Source organism: Dendrobates tinctorius, unplaced genomic scaffold (genome assembly GCF_039654945.1).
Source record: "Dendrobates tinctorius isolate UK_male_01 unplaced genomic scaffold, ASM3965494v1 ptg000111l, whole genome shotgun sequence".
Classification (NCBI taxonomy): domain Eukaryota; kingdom Metazoa; phylum Chordata; class Amphibia; order Anura; family Dendrobatidae; genus Dendrobates; species Dendrobates tinctorius.
Window position 1 is genome coordinate 43,260,102 of NW_027361779.1, and position 23,332 is coordinate 43,283,433.

General features: G+C 46.2%; 1 protein-coding gene across 6 annotated transcripts in view; it reads left to right on the forward strand.

Moving 5' to 3' along the window:
* The first annotated feature begins 11,733 nt into the window (after window positions 1–11,733).
* Window positions 11,734–23,332, forward strand: part of LCA5 (lebercilin LCA5) — a 36,601-nt gene continuing 25,002 nt past the window's right edge. Inside the window, exon 1 of one of the 6 annotated variants that reach the window (XM_073589696.1) lies at window positions 11,734–11,755. The gene's annotated coding sequence lies outside the window, so the exon portion shown is untranslated. Of the gene's footprint in view, window positions 11,756–15,122; window positions 15,177–17,085; window positions 17,178–18,617; window positions 19,003–23,332 lie in introns of those variants that run through there. The other 5 variants (XM_073589694.1, XM_073589693.1, XM_073589695.1 and 2 more) reach the window with 5 other exon arrangements.

Here is a 23,332-nt window from a genome sequence, read left to right on the forward strand (position 1 = left end):
TCTCACCTTCCGGCGTCCCTCGCAGCATCACCAGGCCTCAGCGATGCTCCCGGCAACTCCCGTTCCCAGGGATGCCTTGCGACAATGACCTTTGATGACGTCGCGGTCTCGCGAGACCGCGACTTCATCAAAGGTCATTGTCGCAAGGCATCCCTGGGAACGGGAGTTGCCGGGATCGTCGCGATGATCGGGAATGATGCGCGGGATGCCGGAAGGTGAGAAAAATACGTTTTTTTATTTTTTAAATTATTTTTAACATATCTTTTTTTACTATTGATGCCGCATAGGCAGCCTCAATAGTAAAAAGTTGGTCACACTAGTCAATCACTATGTGACCAACTTGCCAATCAGTTCTCCAAGCGATGCTACAGACCACTTGGAAAACGCTAGCATTCTGCAAGCTAATTACGCTTGCAAATCGCTAGTTTTTCCGCGAGAAATACGCGGGAATTTAAAATGCGGATTTCTTGCATATTTCCCGTGGAATGGAATTCCACATGTGTGCACATAGCCTTAGGGAATGTTCACATGAGCGGATAATACAGTGTTTCATCCAGAAAAGTGGGAGGATTTTTTTTGACTTGTCAATCGTCTACAATCTGTTTTTTACAGCAGCAGCTATTAATCATATAGAGGACCATTTATAGTTTGCTATGTTACAGAATTGTACTGTATCCATAACAATTGGATGATATACTATGTCTCCATATGGCATCTGATTTTTATCGATTGCAGTAGAAACTTGAGCACACTATAATTTCTTTTTCACACAGAGATTCGGTCAGTGGAATAAAAACCACTCGTCTGTACTGCCCCACTGAACAACACTGGGCCAATTGCTACCATTTTTTTTCACAGACAGCACTAGGACTGAAAATAAGGTCGTGTGAATGAGCTCTAACAGTCAAAAGAATAGAAAACATTGACACAATGTCTTTTTGTACAACCTACCTCACAAACAGCAGAATATGAAGCAATATAAAAAAGTGCTGTATTGTCCCCAAAGCTACTTATAACATACTAGAAATAGGCCCGATGCTATTGCATCGGTCAGTGCTTAGTGGTGCTGACAGGAGCAGCGGACATGTATATCTGTCACTTGTGCAGGCGCAGTTCGTGGCCATAAGGCTGTTACTGTGGCTGCACAAGTAAAACATAGACGTCACCGCTATTCTCCACGCAGGCGCAGTAACAGCCGCGTCGTTACCGCGCATGTGCGGGTAGAGCGCGCAGTTGTGGTTGTTACTGCTCATGCACGGGAATAGCGGTGACGTGAATGTCACTTGCGCAGGCGCAAGTGACACTGCTGTGGTGCCTTATGGGATTCGGGGACAGCAGCCAACAGTCCCAACTAGCGATTATATATGTAGAAGGAACACCCACAAGAGCACTGCAGCCAAGAGTCAGGACTGGCAGAGGTCACGGCACCATCAGGACTGGAGCCACGGGGGATTTATCACTTCATGCTAATTTTTTTAATATTTTCAGGAAAACCCTTTTAAGTGTCTGTTCACTGGCACCATTTTTGCTGCAGATTGTTTTTGCAGAATTTTCACTTGCACTTTTGTTTCCCATTCATATTATTTCTTAACACGTTTTTGTGACCTTTGATGGTTCTGTCATCATCTAATATCTTAGCAATTTCAAGAGTGCTGCATCTCTCTGTCAGAGTATTACAATTTTGTTTAACTTTTCGGAGTCTAATCTCTCAAGTGGGGAGTATTTCAAGCATTGTGAAATGAAATAGAGAATTTAAGTAAATTCTGTGACATTTGTTGTGCCTTAATTCTAGTGTGCTCTTTATATTGAACCTTATGAGCACTAACTGATGCTGAGCATTTTGGATAAAATATTATTTTTTGTAGACATTGGTTGCCCTTAGTAATCTCCTCTAAAACCAACATATGAACACTGTCAAATTGGACTGATTTATAATTAAGGTTCCATGTATAGCATTTTGAACCTTTGGTGACTACTATTAGAAAGAAGGAATTCTTTCTTTGTCTATCATTTATGTCTATTTGCGTTTAGTTCAGGAGCTGTTGAATTTCCTAAACATATAAAACCTATGTGTTTTGCTCTACACATGGAACTTTATGAGCACCAACTGTGATGCTAAGCATTTTGGATTGACTTGCCCATGAAACAAAAACATTTTTAGACTTCGGTTTTCTTTATTAATCCTTTCCAGAACTAATGTGTTCTAACCTTGTCCATTTGGACTGATATATAATTAATACTCTATAAATAGTACTTTGGATTTTTGATAACCGCCACTAGGCTAGAGATATTTATTCTTGGCCAAAATTAATAATTATTTAGGACTATATGTACTTACTGCGGAGTTGGTTTAAAATTGTCAAATACATTGAATTTTATAAGCACTAATTGCTCCTATTATGTCCTGAGAATTCAATTTTTTTTTCTTATATACATGGTTTTAGTCTATGTAAGGAAAAAACTGTTTTGCTCATACATATCACCTCTTTACTCTAATCTACCAGGCATTATTATTTTTTAAATCTACCTTCAAAGGTGATATATTGAATATTAAGGTTTACCTACCTCTGGTTTGGCAGATCCTTTTTTGTAAATCGTGTTCCCATGAAATTTTAACCTGTATGTCGCATTTTGTTTAAATAAAGATTTATATACAGTAACTCTTTTAAACCTATGGCAGTTGCTTCCCATGATTGTATAGTTATGAAACTGGGAGAGTTTTTCTTTTATTTGGAGCAGATTTCACATTTCTATCATTTTTTTGTTTCTTTCCAGTGACTGGTCAAAAGTGCACCATGACTTTATGGACACATTGTATATGGGGCTCATTATTCTGTGCGTAGCACTATGTGGTGCCCATAATACTGTATGGAGTAATATATGGGGCTCATTATTCTGTACAGAGCACTATATGGTGCCTATAATACTGTATGGAGCAATATATGGGGCTCGCTATTCTGACCTATTGTAGAATTTACGGTAGATATCACTCATGTAATGTAAGAAGTGAAATCTTTGGCATTTTACTACCTATATTTTTTATCTGTGCCTCATGAATCGTGTGTTAAAGGAGTCCACTGAGACTCTTTTGCCCAAGGCCTACAAAAACCTGGAGCCGGTCCTGTTCGCCACACTCCATTGGATAGGGTGAATTGCATAAAAATGGACAAACTATACCTGGCATTTATTTTAGTGTTTGTTTTCCACTATATGTGAATGGGGTTTTTACAAACACTTATCTGGTACTGCGACAGATTTGTGGTCCTAATGTGAACTGCAAATTCTGACTATACACAGTCATCTCATTGCATTTCACTCTTGTCCAACAGACTGCAGGCTGTGTGAGCAGAAGGAAGCATCAATGACCTCTTTCCGTGTGTGATGCTGCCACCTGCTGGCTACACTCATAAATGTATCTAGCATACAGTATAATAGAATAAGCCCAAGACCTAAACCATACCTCCCAACTTTTGAAGACAGGAAAGAGGGATAAAGGCTGCGGCGCGCACATCACGCCGCAGGAAATTTTAGGCCATGCCCTGACCACACCCATTTCACAAATAGTCACACCCATGTCCATGCCCCAACCACATCCATTCCATATAGCACTGCTGATCACACTGATTGGTACTGAGGGCACAGTGGCTGGCACTGTGGGCACACTGACTGGTACTGAGGAAAAGAAAGAAAGAACAGAGAGAGAACAAAAAGAAAACAGAGAGAGAAAGAAAGGAGAGAGAAAGAAAGAGGGGAAGAAAAAGAAAGAAAGAAAGAAAGAAAGAAAGAAAGAACAGAGAGAGAAAGAAATGGGAAAGAAAGAGCAGAGAGATAGAAAGAAAAAAAAGAACAGAGAGAGAAAGAAAGAGGGGAAAGAAAGAAAGAACAGAGAGAAAGAAAGAAAATGGAAATAAAGAGAACAGAGAGAGAAAGAAGGAAAGAACAGAGAGAATAATAATAATAATAATAAATTTTATTTTTATAGCGCCGACATATTCCGCAGCACTTTACATTTCAGAGGGGATTTGTACAGACAATAGACATTACAGCATAACAATAATCACATACAGTAGATTATAACAAATACCAAGAGGAATGAGGGCCCTGAGAAAGAAAGGAAGTGTAGTGAAACCTCCACCAGGGGGAGCTGGTGAGGGAAGAGAGGTTACACACTAAGAGTAGCAAACACTGAGCAAATAGCACAGGTGTGACAGGTAACGAGAGAGAATGGTCAGACGAACCGAGTCAGAAACTAGCAGGAGCAGACGTACCAGAAGGAGCAGCAATACACGTAGTCAAAATACCAAGCCGAGGGTCAGAAAGCCAAAACATGAGCACAGGGTCCAGAAACGTGAGGTGAAATACATGGTCGGGGTACAAGCCGGGAAGTCAAATGCCAGAGAGGAAACGTAGGTGCATAGACGAATACCAAGAGGCGGAGTCAGAGATCAGTCCGGGTCATACACGTGGATACTAGTCAGAGGCAGGAGGATCACCAAGGTACAAGGGTCAGAGGCTCTAAACTGGAAGCTTGAGCTATCACTAACACTGGTCAGCAGGCTGTGAGAGACTGAAATAGCCCAGCTAGCTCCAGAACGAGGCTGAGGAGCTTAACCCCTGCATGACCAGTCCAGAGTGAAGACAGCAGAAAATAAGCTCCGGACTGAACCATGACAGGAAGAACACAGAGAAAGAAAGATTAGAGAAAGATTAGCGAGAGAAAGAGGGAAAAAGAAAGAAAGAACAAAGAGAAAGAAAGAACAGAGAGAGAAAGAAAGAAAGAAAGAAAGAAAGAAAGAAAGAAAGAAAGAAAGGGGAAAAAGAAAGAAAAAAGAAAAAGAACAGAGAGAGAAAGAGTGGACAGAAAAAAAGAACAGAGAGAGGAAAAAAGAAAGAGGGGAAATAAAGAACAGAGAGGGAGAGAAAGAAAGAGGGGAAAGAAATAAGGAACAGAGAGAAAGAAAGAAGGGAAAGAAGGAAAGAACAGAGACAAAGAAAGAGGGGAAAGAAAGAATGAACAGAGAGAGAGATGGGAAAGAAAGAATGATGGTAAAGAAAGAACACAGAGAGAGAAAGAACAGAGAAAGAAAGAACAGAGAGAGAAGGAGAGGAAAGAACAGCGAGAGAAAGAAAGAACAGAGAAAGAAAGAACAGAGCGAAAGAAAGAACAGAGAGAGAGAGAACGGAAGAGGGGAAAGAAAGAAAGAACAGAAAGAAAGAACAGAGAGAAAGAAAGAGAGGAAAGAAAGAAAGATTAGAGATAGAAAGAAACAGAGAAAGATTCTATAAAGATGCAGGACATATCATGATCCGCTCACATGGCCGACATCCCCGAGTCCAAGGCAATCCCGCTGTCCACGCTGTCGGAGGAGAACACGGTGATGGATCTGAAGCATTCCCTGAAGTGCCTCCATGGTTCTGTCACAGTCTCTTCCAGAAATTACCTCATTTCTGGTCAGCTTCTAGCACGTTGCTTCCGGTGGAACGTCACGTGTGAATTTTAAAGTGCTCTTTGGGGCTCCACCATGTACTCCTGTGTCCGCAGGAAAAGTAAGCTCCCGGCTGGTGCAGTGGGGCAGACTCTCAAAATCGGGACTGTCCCGCTGGATCAGGGACACCGCATACACACACGGTTCCGCTTTGTATGCCTCGTACACACATGGATCCGCTCCGTACACCTCGCACACACACAGCTCCACTCAGTACACACATGGTTCCACTCCATAAACCTCGTACACATGCGGCTCTTCTCCGTACACCTTGTACACACGCAGCCACGCTCTGTACACCTTGTACACACATGGCTCCACTCCGTAAACCTTGTACACATCCGGCTTTGCTCCACTCACCTCATACACACGCGGCTCTGCTCCGTACACCTCAAACACACGCGGCTCTGCTCCGTAAACCTCGTACCTCTGCTACATCCACACTGTAAACCCCTCCTGACCCCACACATAAACTTCCCCTCATCCAGCACCATGACAACCAGCACAGCAGAGTCCTGCATACACCAAGGGCTGATCATGTGACCCCTGACTCCTCCCCTCCTGTGACCTCATCACAGGTCCTGTGCACACAGAACAGCCCAGCAATGTCCTGCGGTGGCCGGTGGGTCTGTCTGGGAGGGCGAGGATGGGGTCAGTGCATGGGGGGGGTGTGGCTCAGTGAAATGCAGGAAAAACAAGCTCCCGCCCAGGACAGCGGGACAGGCAATCAAAAACGGGACTGTCCCGCCAAATCCGGGATTGTTGGGAGCTATGCCTAAGCACACAGCTAAAATAACAAAGGAGTGGCTTCAGAAGAACTCTGCGACCATTCTTGACTGGCCCAGCCAGAGCCCTAACCTAAACCCAATTGAGCATCTCTGGAGAGACCTGAAAATGGCTGTCCGCCAATGTTCACCCTTCAACCTGACGTAACTGGAGAGGATCTGCAAGGAAGAATTGCAGAGAATCCCCAAATCCAGGTGGGAAAAACTTGGTGCATATGTAAGAAGGTGAGACAAGACGGAGTCAGCGGTCTACAGACCTTACATCGTCTAGTGCTGACCTGGCTCTGGGAGCTGGAGCATTTTGAGAAACTTCCTCTCTGGGGCACAGATCTTCAGGTGGGTGATCGAGTGTTGGTGCGGGACAAGCGTCCCCATGACAAGCTGGAAAATCGATGGGAGAGTAGGCCATACAGAGTGAAGCATCGAATCGGTGTGGAAGGACCTGTATATGAAGTTTTCCAGAAGGAGAAGAGAATGCGCCCACTAGGGTGGTCCATAGGAATATGCTCCGGCCATGCTTCTCGGAAGATCCCATATGGAGGGAAGAGACTCCCAAAGTTTCTGAAGAAGTGCCTCCTGTGACTATAGAGGAAGAAGATGAAAATCTTGAGCAACCATCTGAAAATACATCTGCAGATCAGGATCCCGAGACTCCTGAAGAAAGCGTTATGGCGAATAAAGATTCGGCTTTGCCTCCACCAGAAGACTCCACTATTCCTTCCAATCCACATCGCTCCAAACGAACAACGGCCAGCCAGCCCACCATTCTATACAATAAAGATCAATTCATTTGGCGGCAAACTGCTGAACCTGTAAATGAACTCCCTACTTGTGCTCCTGATGTCTTGCCCATGGAATGGCGAGTGAAAAGAGAGGGGGGGTGTAAGAAGGTGAGACAAGATGGAGTCAGCGGTGTGCGGTGCCCTTTAAGGCCGGAACTATAGGGGCTGTCACCACTGTTGGTGGGGGAAGTTTTCCTTTGAGAGGGAGAGACCTTTCTGTCAGACAGCAAGGGGCGCTGGGTACAAAAGGAGACCTGAGCGCAGGAACGAGGGAGGCTTGGCAAGAAGGTGACAAGAGATGGTTGACTCCCTCTCCGCTGCTCCTACTGACAACCCCTCTGTTTCCAGACCTCCGTGTGCTGACTTTGAGACTTCTCATGACGCTATTCAGTTACTGTCTGTACCCGCACCGTTGAATACCCCTGCTTCACCCGAGATACTGGAACAACTATTTAGAGACTACTCCGAGAGACCGCGCATTGTTGCGGCTTGTGCACGTGCCTGCGACCCGTGCTCGGCGCCATTTCTGAGGCATTCATACAAAGGACTGTTCCTATGTTCCAGCGTACCCAAGACAAACAGGACTGAATCCTTTGGCACTATCGGGTGGCAGTGTTACTCGTTTCTTCGTAGCAGAGCCAGAGACTTTGTGCATCATTTGAGACACCGTCGGGAGATATTCCAGCCTTCCCCCTGCCAGAACTGCAACCAATAAGTGTCCCAGTTATCTTGTATATTCTTTTGCCATTGCCTTTACCTCCCTGCGTGGAGTATTACTGTTATTGATTGTTCAGTAAATTCTTGTTAACCCCTTTTCTGTCTCCGGTTACTCACTGCATCCAACGAACTGTTTCTCCCTTACACATAATTTCCAAGATGTTTCATAGCTGTACTAGCTCAAAAGGGTGCTTCTACTCAACACTGAGCAAAGGGTCTGAATACTTATGACCATGTGATATTTCAGTTTTTCATTTTTAATAAATTTGGAAAAATTTCTACATTTCTGTTTTGTTTTTTTCAGTCAAGATGGAGTGCAGAGTGTACATTAATGAGAAAAAAAATGAACTTTTTTGAATTTACCAAATGGCTGCAATGAACCAAAGAGTGAAAAATTTTAAGGGGTCTGAATACTTTCCATACCCACTCTATATATACAGTCGAAACCAGAAATTTACATACACTATATAAAATGACACATGTGCATGTTTTTCTCAGTATTTGATGTGAAATTAGAATAAACCTTTCCCGTTTTAGGTCAATTAGAATTACCATAATTATTGATATTTGCCAAATGCCTGAGTAATGAGAGATAGAGAGAATGATTTAAGGCATTTTTATTACTTACTGCAAAGTCAAAAGTTTACTAACATTTCATTAGTATTTGGTACCATTTCCCTTAAACTGAATGACTTGGATCAAATAATTGGAATATCCTTCCACAAGCTTCTCACAATAGTTGATCGGAATTTGGGCCCATTCCTCCTGATAAAACTGGTAACTGATCCAGGTTTATACTGTAGGTCGCCTTGCTTGCACCTGCCTTTTCAGCTTTGCCTATAAATTTTCAATAGGATTGAGATCAGGGCCACTTAAGCCACTTTGTTACCATTTTGGCAGTATGCTTCAGGTCATTGTCCATTTGGAAGACCCATTTCTGCCCAAGCTTTAACCCCTTTACCCCCAAGGGTGGTTTGCACGTTCATGACCGGGCCAATTTTTACAATTCTGACCACTGTCCCTTTATGAGGTAATAACTCTGAAACGCTTCCATGGATCCTGGTGATTCTGACATTGTTTTCTCGTGACATATTGTACTTCATGTCAGTGGTAAAATTTAATTGATATAACTTGCGTTTCTTTTTTTTTTTAAATGGAAATTTGGCAAAAATTGTGAAAATTTTGCAATTTTCCAACATTGAATTTTTATGCCTTTAAATCACAGAGATATGGCACACAAAAACCTTAATAAGCAACATTTCCCACATGTTTACTTTACATCAGCACAATTTTGGAACCAAAATTTTTTTTTGTTAGGAAGTTATAAGGGTTAAAAGGGTAACAGGAGAAATTGGACTGCAAAAGTTATTGTGCAAATTGTCCTGAGTACGCTGATACCTGATATGTGGGGGGGGAACCACTGTTTCGGCGCATGGCAGAGCTCGGAAGGGAACGAGCGCCGTTTGACTTTTTCAACGCAAAATTGGCTGGAATTGGGATCGGGCGCCATGTCACGTTTGGAGAGCCCCTGATGTGCCTAAACAGTGGAAACCCCCCCCACAAGTGACCCCATTTTGGAAGCTAGACCCCCCCAAGGAACTTATCTAGATGTGTGGTGAGAACTTTGAACCCCCAGGGGCTTCACAGAAGTTTATAACGTACAGCCATACAATAAAAAAAATATTATTTTTTCCACAAAAATGATCTTTTCACCCCCAATTTTTATTTTCCCAAGGGAAACAGGACCCCAAAGGTTATTGTGCAATTTGTCCTGAGTATGCTGATACCCCATATGTAGGGGTAAACCACTATTTGGGCGCATGGCAGAGCTCGGAAGGGAAGCAGCGCCATTTGACATTTTTGGCTGGAATTGAGATCAAACGCCATGTTGCGTTTGGAGAGCCCCTGATGTGCCAAAACAGTGGAAACCCCCCAATTCTAACTCGAACACTTACCCCAACACACCCCTAACCCTAATATCAGCCCTAGCCCTAACCCTAATCCTAGCCCTAACCCTAATGGGAAAATGGAAATAAATACATTTTTTTTTATTTTATTATTTTTCCCTAACTAAGGGGGTGATAACGGGGGGGATTGATTTACTATTTATGGCGGTTTTTATGTTTGGCAGCTGTCACACGCTAAAAAACGCTTTTTATTGTAAAAATAGTTTTTGCATCATCACATTTTGAGAGCTATAATTTTTCCGTATTTTGAACCACTGAGTCATGTGAGGTCTTATTTTTTGCGGGACGAGTTGACATTTTTATTGGTACCATTTTCGGGCATGTGACATTTTTTGATCGCTTTTTATTCCGATTTTTGGGACGCAGAATGAACAAAAACCAGCGTTTCATGAATTTCTTTTAGGGGGGTGCGTTTACACCGTTCCGCATGTGGTAAAATTGATAAAGGGGATTTATTCTTCGGGTCAGTACGATTAGGGCGATACCTCATTTATGTCTTTTTTTACGTTTTGTCGCTTTTATGCAATAAAAACAATTTTATATAAAACATAATTATTTTTGCATCACTTTATTCTGTGAGCTATAACTTTTTTATTTTTTCGCTGATGATGCTGTGTGGCAGCTTGTTTTTTTGCGGGACAAGATGGCGTTTGCAGCAGTACCATGTTTATTCATATCCGTCTTTTTGATCGCGCGTTATTGCACTTTTTGTTCGGCGGTATGATAATAAAGCATTGTTTTTTGCTTTGTTTTTTCTTTAAGGGGTTCACTAAAGGGGTTAACTAGTAGGATAATTTTATAGGGCGGGTCGTTATGGACGCGGCGATACTAAATATGTGTACTTTTATTGTTTGTTTTTTTATTTAGAAAAAAAGAATTTATTAGGGAATATTTTTTTTTTTCATTTATTTTGTGATTTTTTTTTTTAAATTATTTTTACACGTGTTTTTTTTTTTTTTTTTTACTTTATTATATTGTTCCAGGGGGAACATCACTGTCTTTTGTCAGATCGCCGATCTGACACTTAGAACAGCGCTGTGTCAGATCAGCGATCTGACAGGCGCTGCTGCAGCCTTCCTCCTGCCTGCTCTCAGCAGGCAGTGAGGAAGCCGGCTCCCTGCAGGCCCCCGGAGGTCCCCGCCGCCATTTTGGATCCGGGGACCTGCAGGGAAGGAGGTCCCCGCAGCAGCGCTGCACATTGCGCTGCTGCGGGAGTCTCAGGGAAACACAGAAGGAGCCCCCTCCCTGCCGATGCTTCCCTAAACCCCCGGTACACTGCGATCATGTTTGATCGCAGTGTGCCAGGTGTTAACGTGCAGGGGCAGTCCGTGACCGCTCCTGACACATAGTGCCGGGTGTCAGCTGTGATAATCAGCTGACACCCGGCCGCTGATTGCCTGTGACGTAATATTCCGTCCTTGGTCCCAGGTCACATGGACGGATTATTATGTCCAATGTAGGAAAGGGGTTAACTTCCTGGCTAATGTCTTGAGATGCTGTTTCACTGCTGTTTCACTATTGCCACATAATCTTCTTTTCTCATGATGCCATCTATTTTTGTGAAGTGCACCAGTCCATCCTGCAGCAAAACAACCCCACCACATGATGCAGCCACCCCCCATATTTCACAGTTGGGATGGTGTTCTTAGGCTTCTGAGCTTCTCCCTTCTTCCTCCAAACGCAACGATGGTCATTATGCCCAAAAAGTTCAATTTTAGTTTCATCAGACCACAGGACATGTCTCCAAAAATTAAGGTCTTTGTTCAGGTGTGCATTTGCAAACATTAATCTGGCTTTTTTATGTAACTGTTGGAGTAATGGCTTCTTCCTGAGAGAGTGATCTTTCAGCCCATGTTGATACAGTACTCATTTCACTGTGGATATTGACACAATCTTACCAGCTTCCACCATCATTTTTATAAGGTCTTTTGCTTTTGTCCTTAGGTTGATATGCATACAGTATGTCGGACCAAAGCACATTCATCTCTGGGACACAGAACCTGTATCCTTCCTGAACGGTATGATGCCTGGACATTCTCATCTTGTTTGTACTTGCTTATAAAATTGTTTGCACAGATGAATGAGGCACCTTCAGGTATCTTAAATTTGAACCCAAGGATGAGGCAGACTTGTGCAAGTCCACAATTCTTTTCCTAATATATTGGCTGATTTCTTTAGACTTTGCCATCATGCTACACAAAGAAGCAGCGTGTTTCAGGTGCACGTTAAATTCATCCACAGGTGTGTCTCTAATTAATTCCAATGTTGCCAAAAAACCTTAAGTGAATATTCATTTCTCTTAAGTAGCAGCACACATGACCGCCGGTAGCAGCAGGAAACCAGTGGCTGACACTGCGCGCTACTGAAGATCAATGATTACTCACTGCTCTCTGCAATGAACAGTCCCGGTGAGTATTCCGGCAGCTGTGCTCTGCTTGTGAGCAGCACATGACGTCTCTGCCATGCGCTGCTTACCATCATTAAGCAGCTGCTGGCAACGGAGCAGGACACTGCGAGGGAGCAGAGGAAGGTAAGTGTAATGGTGTGGCTTTTTTAATCTTTTCTGATGGGGCCATGCATACCAGGAACGAGATGGGGCCAATCATACCAGAATATGGATGGGACCAATCATACCAGGATGCCAAAAAAAAATGAATATTCACTGCCCTCCACGCCCATGGATGTGGAATGCAGTGAGTAGTCATTTCTCTTTAGCAGCGGGCACAGGAGTAAGCCGGAGCCGCCAGCTCCTACCTCTGTGACCCGCTTCTCCAACGAAACCGCTCCCCCACCTCCCTACCACAGCCAGAGCCAGTACATCCGGACTATAAGACGCACACCCCATTTTCATCCAAATTTTGGGAGGAAAAAACTGCATCTTATAGTCTGAAAAATACCGTAATTCTGCTACATTGGAGGGTTTCTGAGCATGAACCACCTATTTAAGGTCACGTCACAGCATCTCAATCGGATTAAGATCAGGACTTTGACTAGGCCACTCCAAAGTCTTAATTTTGTTTTTCTTCAGTCTTTCAGAGATGGACTTGCTGGTATGTTTAGGATCAATGTCCTGCTGCATAACCCAGGTGTGCTTCAGTTTGAGGTCACGAACAGATGGCTGGATATTCTCCTTGAGGATTTTTTGGTAGACAGCAGAATTCATAGTTCCATTTACCACAGCAAGTCTTCCAGATCCTGAAGCAGCAAAACAGCCCCAGACCATCACACTACCTCCACCATATTTTACTGTTTGTATGATGTTCCTTTTCTGAATGTCTGTATTACTTCTACACCAGATGAAATGGGACATATAGTACACCTTCCAAAAAGTTCAACTTTTGTCTCGTCAGTCCACAGAGTGTTCTCCCAAAAGTCTTGGGGATCATCAGGATGTTTTCTGGCAAAATTGAAACTAGCCTTTATGTTCTTATTGCTCAGCAGTGGTTTTCATCTTGGAACTCTGCCATGCAGGCCATTTTTGCACAGTCTCTTTCTTATGGTGGAGTTTTGAATACCTTAACTGAGGCAAGTGAGACCTGCAGCTTTTTGGATGTTGTTGTGGGGTCTTTTGTGACCTATTGGATGAGTCGTCACTGCGCTCTTGGGGTAATTTTGGTCTACCGGCCACTCCTGGGAAGCTTCACCACTGCTCCATGTTTTCTCCATTTTAGGATAAAGGCTCTCACTGAAGTCTGCTGGAGTCCCATAGCTTTAGAAATGGCTTTATAACCTTTTCGAGACTGATAGATTTCAATGAATTTGTTTCTCATTTGTTCCAGTATGTCTAGCTTTTAAGGAACTTTTGGTCTACTTCACTTTGTCAGGCAGGTCTTTTTTAAATGATTACTTGATTGAGAACTGGTGTGGCAGTAATCAAGCCTGGGTGTGGCCAGGGAATTTGAACTCAGCATCCCAAAGATGTGATAAAACACACACAATGTATGTTTCAAGGAGGGGGTCAGCACTTTTTCACACAGGACCCTGTAGGTTTGGATTTCTTTTTCCCTTAATAAAGACCTTCATTTAAAAATAGAATTTCGTGATTACTGTGTTATCTTTGTCTAATATTTAAATTTGTTTGGTGATCTGAATTTTTTAAGTGTGGAAAAACATGCAAATGAATAGGAAATCAGGAAAGGGGCACTTTCTCCCACAACTATACATATATGTAACATACTATAGATAAGGGACTGTGGGGGTCATCATACTACAGTGTATACATAAGGGGAAGTGGATGCCATAATATAGTGTACAAGGGTGTGAGTGGGCCATCATACAGTATATATTGGGATGCAGGGGCCGTTATACAGTATATATTGGGCTATGGGGGATATTATACAGGATATAGCGAGTTGTAGAGGCCATCATACTGGTCATAGTGAGCTGTGGGGGCCATCATACTGAATATAGGGAGCTACGAGGACCATTATACCGTGTGTAGGGAGCTGTGGAGACCATGAGACAGTGCATAGGGAGCTGTGGGGACCATCATACAGTGCGTAGCGAGCTGTGGGAACTATCATACAGTGCGTAGGGAGCTGTGGGGACCATCGTACAGTGTGTAGGGAGCTGTGGGGACCATCATACAGTGCGTAGGGAGCTGTGGGGACCATCATACAGTGCGTAGGGAGCTGTGGGGACCATCGTACAGTGTGTAGGGAGCTGTGGGGACCATCATACAGTGCGTAGGGAGCTGTGGGGACCATCATACAGTGCGTAGGGAGCTGTGGGGACCATCATACAGTGCGTAGGGAGCTGTGGGGACCATCATACAGTGCGTAGGGAGCTGTGGAGACCATGAGACAGTGCATAGGGAGCTGTGGGGACCATCATACAGTGCGTAGGGAGCTGTGGGGACCATCATACAGTGTGTAGGGAGCTGTGAAGACCATGAGACAGTGCATAGGGAGCTGTGGGGACCATCATACAGTGCGTAGGGAGCTGTGGGGACCATCATACAGTGCGTAGGGAGCTGTGGAGACCATGAGACAGTGCATAGGGAGCTGTGGGGACCATCATACAGTGCGTAGGGAGCTGTGGGGACCATCATACAGTGTGTAGGGAGCTGTGAAGACCATGAGACAGTGCATAGGGAGCTGTGGGGACCATCATACAGTGCATAGGGAGCTGTGGGGACCATCATACAGTGCACAGGGAGCTGTGGGGACTATCATACTGTCATGTCGGACGCTGTTCACACCACAGCATCCGGCAGGCAGAGGTAGTTCCACCTCCAGCCACTATAGCCTCAGTGGCGCCGGCCTGATCTTCAGGCTCTCGGGGGTTAATCCTGCTGGAGACCAGGTTGGATGGTTAGTCACGCCCACGGTCTTTAAATAGTCATGCTAGCCTATGGGCGTCGCCGATTATAGCTTGTGTTTCATACCAAGTGGTTCCGGTCTGGAGTGGAGGTGTTCAAGAGAGAGAGATTCATATCTGGTGTCGTATGATCCGTCGTTATCCTTTCTCCTTCCCATATTTGTGTTTAGTTGTGCCCTGTTCACATTACTGTTTATTCCTGTGTGTGTGCGGCGCAGTGCAGTTTAAGTTCTCCCTGTCTGTCATTATTTGTGTGGGAGCTTTGGTGGTGACTTCTCACTGGGTGGAGGGTGGAGGGTTAAGTGCAGGGCTGAGCAGGAGATAAGGAAAGGTCGGAGGCTCAGGCATTTGCACCTTCAGCAAAAACCCTGGGTTGAGGGTCAGACAGGGTTTCCCCTAGTAAAGGGACACCACAGGGGCCCCGGGTATTTCAGCCTTAGTTGAACTAAGCCCCCGTGACACATACAGTGCGCAGGGAGCTGTGGGGACCATCATACAGTGCGTAGGGAGCTGTGGGGACCATCATACAGTGCGCAGGGAGCTGTGGGGACCATCATACAGTGCGCAGGGAGCTGTGGGGACCATCATACAGTGCGTAGGGAGCTGTGGGGACCATCATACAGTGCGTAGGGAGCTGTGGGGACAATCATACAGTGCGTAGGGAGCTGTGGGGACAATCATACAGTGCGTAGGGAGCTGTGGGGACAATCATACAGTGCGTAGGGAGCTGTGGGGACAATCATACAGTGCGTAGGGAGCTGTGGGGACAATCATACAGTGCGTAGGGAGCTGTGGGGACAATCATACAGTGCGTAGGGAGCTGTGGGGACCATCATACAGTGCGTAGGGAGCTGTGGGGACCATCATACAGTGCGTAGGGAGCTGTGGGGACCATCATACAGTGCGTAGGGAGCTGTGGGGACCATCATACAGTGCGTAGGGAGCTGTGGGGACCATCATACAGTGCGCAGGGAGCTGTGGGGACCATCATACAGTGCGCAGGGAGCTGTGGGGACCATCATACAGTGCGCAGGGAGCTGTGGGGACCATCATACAGTGCGCAGGGAGCTGTGGGGACCATCATACAGTGCGCAGGGAGCTGTGGGGACCATCATACAGTGCGCAGGGAGCTGTGGGGACCATCATACAGTGCGCAGGGAGCTGTGGGGACCATCATACAGTGCGCAGGGAGCTGTGGGGACCATCATACAGTGCGCAGGGAGCTGTGGGGACCATCATACAGTGCGCAGGGAGCTGTGGGGACCATCATACAGTGCGCAGGGAGCTGTGGGGACCATCATACAGTGCGCAGGGAGCTGTGGGGACCATCATACAGTGCGCAGGGAGCTGTGGGGACCATCATACAGTGCGCAGGGAGCTGTGGGGACCATCATACAGTGCGCAGGGAGCTGTGGGGACCATCATACAGTGCGCAGGGAGCTGTGGGGACCATCATACAGTGCGCAGGGAGCTGTGGGGACCATCATACAGTGCGCAGGGAGCTGTGGGGACCATCATACAGTGCGTAGGGAGCTGTGGGGACCATCATACAGTGCGTAGGGAGCTGTGGGGACAATCATACAGTGCGTAGGGAGCTGTGGGGACAATCATACAGTGCGTAGGGAGCTGTGGGGACAATCATACAGTGCGTAGGGAGCTGTGGGGACAATCATACAGTGCGTAGGGAGCTGTGGGGACAATCATGCATACTCAAGGGTATTTGTTGCATGGAGCTGACACTTCAGATATTATAACCATATCTGGCATTATTACTTGCAAGGTAGCACAGTGGGGTCTTTACTACTTTCTATTGGGCGCTATTATTTTTATAGGCCCTTTATCTGACACACAGTCTTTGTAGCATTAATTTGTGAAGGGGTAATCATAGTAATGACATAATATTAGTATTGGGGTCACTGCTCCACGCCACAAGAGCCGGCAGGATGGGGAGGTTGTGCAGGTTGGGAATAGATGAGGACGGTACTGGAAATATGAGAAGTCAGATGTGTCTTTGTTGTAAACTCTGCAGACGAGTCCTGTCTGGAAGAAATTGTTATGGTGGTCTGGACCAAATGAAAAAGATGAGAAAAATAAACTACACCATCACAAAGAACGGCAGCTGTAAGTCACTATACTGTAATCTCCGTAATATGGTTGGCAGGACTGGTATCTACCACTATATGGTCATCGTATGGCGGCAATATCGGTCTGTTCAATAGCGTTTCTTTCCCCTCAATTTAGTAAGAGCTTACTGCATCTCAGTTATGCAGTGGTAGGTGTATGGCGGCATTATTGGTCTTTGTACAGTGTGAGTCATGTAGAGGTAATGGTCCTATCATAATGCCATGTACTCACTGAGTAGTGGTGATGGTAGAGGACATTGTGTAGCGGTATAATCTTGGTCTTGTGTAGCAGTAATTTTGGTAACATTAGTCCTTGTATGGTGTATTTTAGCTTGGCAACAGTGGTATACTGTAATTATATTGTGTATGTATAGATCCTCTTTTAAGTGGTGGGGAGGTTGCATTGGGAAACACTTACTTTGGGGCTTGGGCTCCTGATCTTTTAGGGCCGATCAACAGCACTGGCACTCACACCAATGTTATACTATGGAGCAGTACTGATTAGCGTTATTTTCCCTTGCTGAGTCGGCATGAGGAAAAAAGCTGCTGCATGCTACAATTGGCAACATATATCGGACGGCGCGCACCCATACAATTCTATGGGTGAGTGCAAAACATCGAACTGCACTCGGATGTCATCTGAATGCAGTCTGATATATGACGACTCACAAAGACAATGGAGAAGACGGAAAACTCGCATGCTAGAGACTAGGTTAACAGTAAAGTGACCTCGGTTCCTGAGAGTTTGAGCCGAGGATTATTTTCAGACAGAATCCGACTCTCTTGCATGAGAGAATCATGAGCTGCTACTCGCCAGTGTGAACGAGCCCATAGCTGCAGGCAGGAGGTTAGTAACGACCTGTCAGGAAGGACCTATAGCAACAGAAACAAACAGCCGAAGCCCCGGCTAACCCCTTGGTAGTGCTGGCGTCTGTAAAGTGCCCGGACGCACTGGTGTCTGTGGCCCCGCCACCCAGCGTCGGACTGGAGCACCTTGGGCCCACCAGATGCCAGGGCCCACCGGAGAATCCTCCGGCTCCCCGGTGGGCCAGTCCGACGCTGCCGCCACCCATTATTGGTGACAAGCCTAGCTTACCGCACAGGATTCTAATGTGACGCTGGAGACACGGTGTGGATTTATCACCAGTCACAGGGAATACAGCTGATGGCCTCATATTAGGGGCTGCAGACAATCACACTGTGCCCTCGTGGTTTCCTGATGTGTCAGTGAGAAACATTGTGCCCGTTGGCAGTGGCGACCGTGCTGCCAGTGCGCTCCTACTACCACAAGGTGACCATACATAGCTGGGAGTAGCCCGCGTGCCCACAGAACCGCTCTGGGAGCCCGTGGTGGCACACTGTGATTGTGTCATGGGTGACTGCACCCCGTGACTACAGCCGCTGCCTGGTAACCAGCACAGGGAGAGCAGCAGATCACGGAGTGCTCGGACCAATCACACGGGGACTCGCATCCTCTAATGAGCGGGCCGCTTGCAGCTCTGCCTGCTGCGGCTCCTGGGAGTGGAGAGAACTCAGCGCTGTGGTTGGTGCGGTTACAGAGCGGTTACCGTGGAGCTGCGTGTAAATAGAAAGCGGCCCGGAGCTACCACGGCCCCGCTCAGCGACCTGCACAGCTCAGAGGCCCGGGACTGAGGACGACCGCGGCTCACCGACCAGCGGGGTACGACCGACTGCGGCCCGCACGTCCCTGCGCTATATCGGGGTCTCAGATTCCGACATATTGTGTCCTGATTGCATATCTGTGCCATGCATGTGGCGGTGGGTACAATACACACTGTGAAGACGGCTTCATTGTCTGACATGTAGGTAGTGTACAGACTAGTCTTCCTGTGATTGGTGGGGGCTCGCTCTCAGGTGATTGGGGGGGGGGGGCTCGCTCTCAGGTGATTGGTGGAGGGGGGGGGCTCGCTCTCAGGTGATTGGTGGAGGGGGGGGCTCGCTCTCAGGTGATTGGTGGTGGGGGGGGCTCGCTCTCAGGTGATTGGTGGTGGGGGGGGGCTCGCTCTCAGGTGATTGGTGGTGGGGGGGGGCTCGCTCTCAGGTGATTGGTGGTGGGGGGGGGCTCGCTCTCAGGTGATTGGTGGTGGGGGGGGCTCGCTCTCAGGTGATTGGTGGTGGGGGGGGCTCGCTCTCAGGTGATTGGTGGTGGGGGGGGCTCGCTCTCAGGTGATTGGTGGTGGGGGGGGCTCGCTCTCAGGTGATTGGTGGTGGGGGGGGCTCGCTCTCAGGTGATTGGTGGTGGGGGGGGCTCGCTCTCAGGTGATTGGTGGTGGGGGGGGCTCGCTCTCAGGTGATTGGTGGTGGGGGGGCTCGCTCTCAGGTGATTGCTGGTGGGGGGGGCTCGCTCTCAGGTGATTGGTGGTGGGGGGGGCTCGCTCTCAGGTGATTGGTGGTGGGGGGGGCTCGCTCTCAGGTGATTGGTGGGGGGGGGCTCGCTCTCAGGTGATTGGTGGGGGGGGGGCTCGCTCTCAGGTGATTGGTGGGGGGGGGGCTCGCTCTCAGGTGATTGGTGGTGGGGGGGGGGCTCGCTCTCAGGTGATTGGTGGTGGTGGGGGGGGGGCTCGCTCTCAGGTGATTGGTGGGGGGCTGTTAATAGTTCCCCAGCTGCAGGTCTGGGATGATCCTGGCATTGACGCTCTATATAAGTCCCATTAAGGCTGAGTGCAGACGGACTTTTTGGCCCTGCGGATTTTTCAGCGCAGAATTGAAGAAATCCGCAGGTCAAATGTCCTACGTTTTTCATGTGGATTTCTCCAATTTTTCCTGTGGTTTTCTTGCGGTTTTTCACTGCGGATTTGGAGACAGGGGAGATGGAAAACCGCACAAAAGAAGTAACATGCTGCGGATTTTGTACCGCAGGAAAACCGCGCTGAAAAATACGCAGCGTCTGCACAGCGTTTTTTTTTTTTACATTGAGTTCTATGCTACTGTACATCACATTGCGGATATGCAATGTTTCTGCACGGAAAAATCCGCTGTGGATCCGCTGCATATCCGCATCGTGTGCACACAGCCTTAAGGGCACCAGGCATAGGTGCAGCGCTGTACCTGTTAAGTAGTGATGACACCTTGGCCCTTAAAGCTGCTGATCGGTGAGAGTGCCTCATGATTTGATCTTGATGACCTATTTTTTGGAAAGAGAAAAGGACAAGCGATCTCATTGGGTGACATTGTGACCACATCATCTGGCCCTACCATAAGGCCACGTCCAGTATTTGTAACCCAAAACCAGTAGAGGGTCAAAAATCCAGAAATGGTGACGTGTTTCTATTATACTTTCCCTCTGATTGTCCCATTCCTGACTTTGGCCCCAAATAATGAGGTCAAATACTGTACGAGGCCGTAGATTGGGTCATCAGTATCAACATCATGGTGAACCCCTTTGAGGCCTTGATCACACCTGCATGTTTTGTCAGTCTGTCACATTATTTGATTTAGCTTCCTAAAAGTGAGAACCTGATTACAATACGGAAGTGTGAATGTGATGTCCCATTAGGCTTTGTGCACACGCTGCGGTTTTTGCTGCGGATCTGCTGTGGTTTTGGCTGCAGCAGAACTGCAGCAGTTCTGCAGACAGTGTACAGTAGCATGTTATCTTATGTGATTTACATTCTGCTGTGCACACGCTGAGGATTTTGCTGCGGATCCGCTGCGGTTTTTGCTGTGGATCTGCGGCAGTTCTGCAGACAGTGTACAGTAGTATGTAAGTCTATGAGATTTACATTCTGCTGTGCACATGCTGTGGATTTTTAACTGCGGAAAAGTTGCGGTTTTGAATCCGCAGAAAGAAATGACATGTCGCTTCTTTTCTGCGGATTCTGCTGCGGTTTACCATCTCCTCCATTATAGAGGTGATAAACCGCAGGCCAATCCGCAGGTAAAACCGCAGGACATTTTACCTGCGGTTCCGCAGATACCAATCCGCAGCGTGTGCACATAGCCTTAGACCCCATTCAGAATCACTCAGCTTTTCCCATCAGTGATTTTCTTGTGAGAAATAAATACATTGTAAAGCTTCTGCAATCCATAACACGGATGGCAATATTTGCTTTTAATCCTGGACTCACTGATTTAGATAAAAAATGGACATGTTTCTTGATCAGCAAAAATCCCATAGAACCATAGATTCTAATTAATATGTGTTACCACAATCTGATAAATCATGGATATTTCACCTGTAATTCACACGTCTGCATGCGACCTAAGGGTAACTCACTTTTATGATGTGTTGACCATACAAGTAATATTATTTGATTCACTAGTACAAGTGTCTCCTCCTATTCTTGTGTTGGCGGATGGGTGACAGCGCATGTTTGGTGGCTCTCTGTCCACAGTTTCTGCAGCCGCCAAGCAGGAGAGATTACACAATATTTGACACTTGATAGAAACTTGAAGGGATGAGCAAAAGCAATGAGCGAACGTGTTCGGATAAGGTGTCATCTGGGCATACTCAGGTGCTAACCGAGTGTCTTCGGCAAGCTCGAATATTATGTTCGAGACCCCGCGGCTGTTAGACAGCCGGATGGCACTCACCGTTCACTTGAAATGATTCACTTTATTTCATATTGACAAAGCATCGGCACGGGAGAGATGTAAACAGACGGACGACAGCCGTTTCGTGCACAATGCACTTCAACAGGTCCTATATGTTTGTGGCAGAAAGACCCACAAACAAGAAACAAATGAAGTGTGTTGTGGCTGTTTAAGAGCGGGGTCTCAAGCATATTATTCGAGCTTGCCGAAGACACTCGGTTAGCACCCGAACTTCTGAGCAGCTTCTCAATGCTGGCTGCTGTTCTGTGGTTTGGTGGTTAACGCCTTTTGCTAGATCTTAGCATTTCATTTGTCTCTGCTTATGTTAGGCCTCAATCACACATCAGTGATTTTCTCATATCTCAGTGTTTTTGATCACCGTGTCATCAGTTTGGTTTGAGTTTCACCAGTTTCTTAGTTGAGAAACAAACCAAAAAACAGTTTCTCTATCTTTTTCCAATATAGCACTCCGTGAAAAAATGGAAAGCACATGGATGGCATCCGAGTGCTGTCTGGTCTATTTTTCATGCATCCACAGAATTGCATTGCTAATTTTGATCCAACAATCTGAACAATATCAGACATGTCTCTGCAAATTTTGTGCTGACCGCTCAGTTCATGAAAAATCAGACGTGAATAGCGCCATTCACTATTGTAGGTAGAAGCGCTAAAAAAATACGGATAGCACTCGTATGCAAAAAAAATGGATGTCTGAATGAGTCCTTAGAGCCTTTCATAAAAGCTTTATGTATACATTTAGGTCCAGAAATATTTGGACAGTGACACAAGTTTTGGAATTTTTGCTGTTTACCAAAACATATTCAAGGTACAGTTACTTAATCAATATGGCCTTAAGGTGCAGACTCTCAGCTTTAATTTGAGGGTATTCGCATCCTAATTACAGTAAGGCTACGTCCACACGGTCAGTAATTGGCAGAGCTTTGGACGCAGCACATGTCCACTGCCGGCTTTTGAACGCAGGTGATTCCGCATGTGTTCACTAAAACATGCAGAATCACCGCATACAATACATTGGACGGGTGAAATTTATCTTGCAGAGACTCGCGTCTCCACAAGATAAATAGACATGCTGTTGTCTGGAAAGATGTGCCGCATGTCCGTCTCTGCAGGTGTCAGAGCACGCAGAGTGGACATGGGATTTCTTGAAATCCCATCACTACACGGATGTATGCAGCATCCAACCTGCAGCGTTTACTGACTGTGGGAGCGTACCCTAAGGGTTTAAGAATTACAGCCCTTTTATATGTAGATGCCTCTTTTTTTAAGGGACCAAAAGTAAGTAATTGGACAATTATCTCAAAAGCTCTTTAATGGGCTGCATTTCCTCATTAATCCATCATCAATTTAAGCAGGTAAAAGGTCTGGAGTGGATTCCAGGTATGGCATTTGCATTTGAAAGCTGTTGCTGTGAACCCACAAAACGCTTCAACTCAGTTGAAGAGAAACAGACCATAATTAGGCTGGAAAAAAAGATCATCTGAGAGAGAGACAGCAGAAATGTTGGGAGTGGCCAAATCAACAATTTAGTACTTTCTGCAACAACAAAAAGGCACTGGTGATATTGGGGACGCAAAAAGG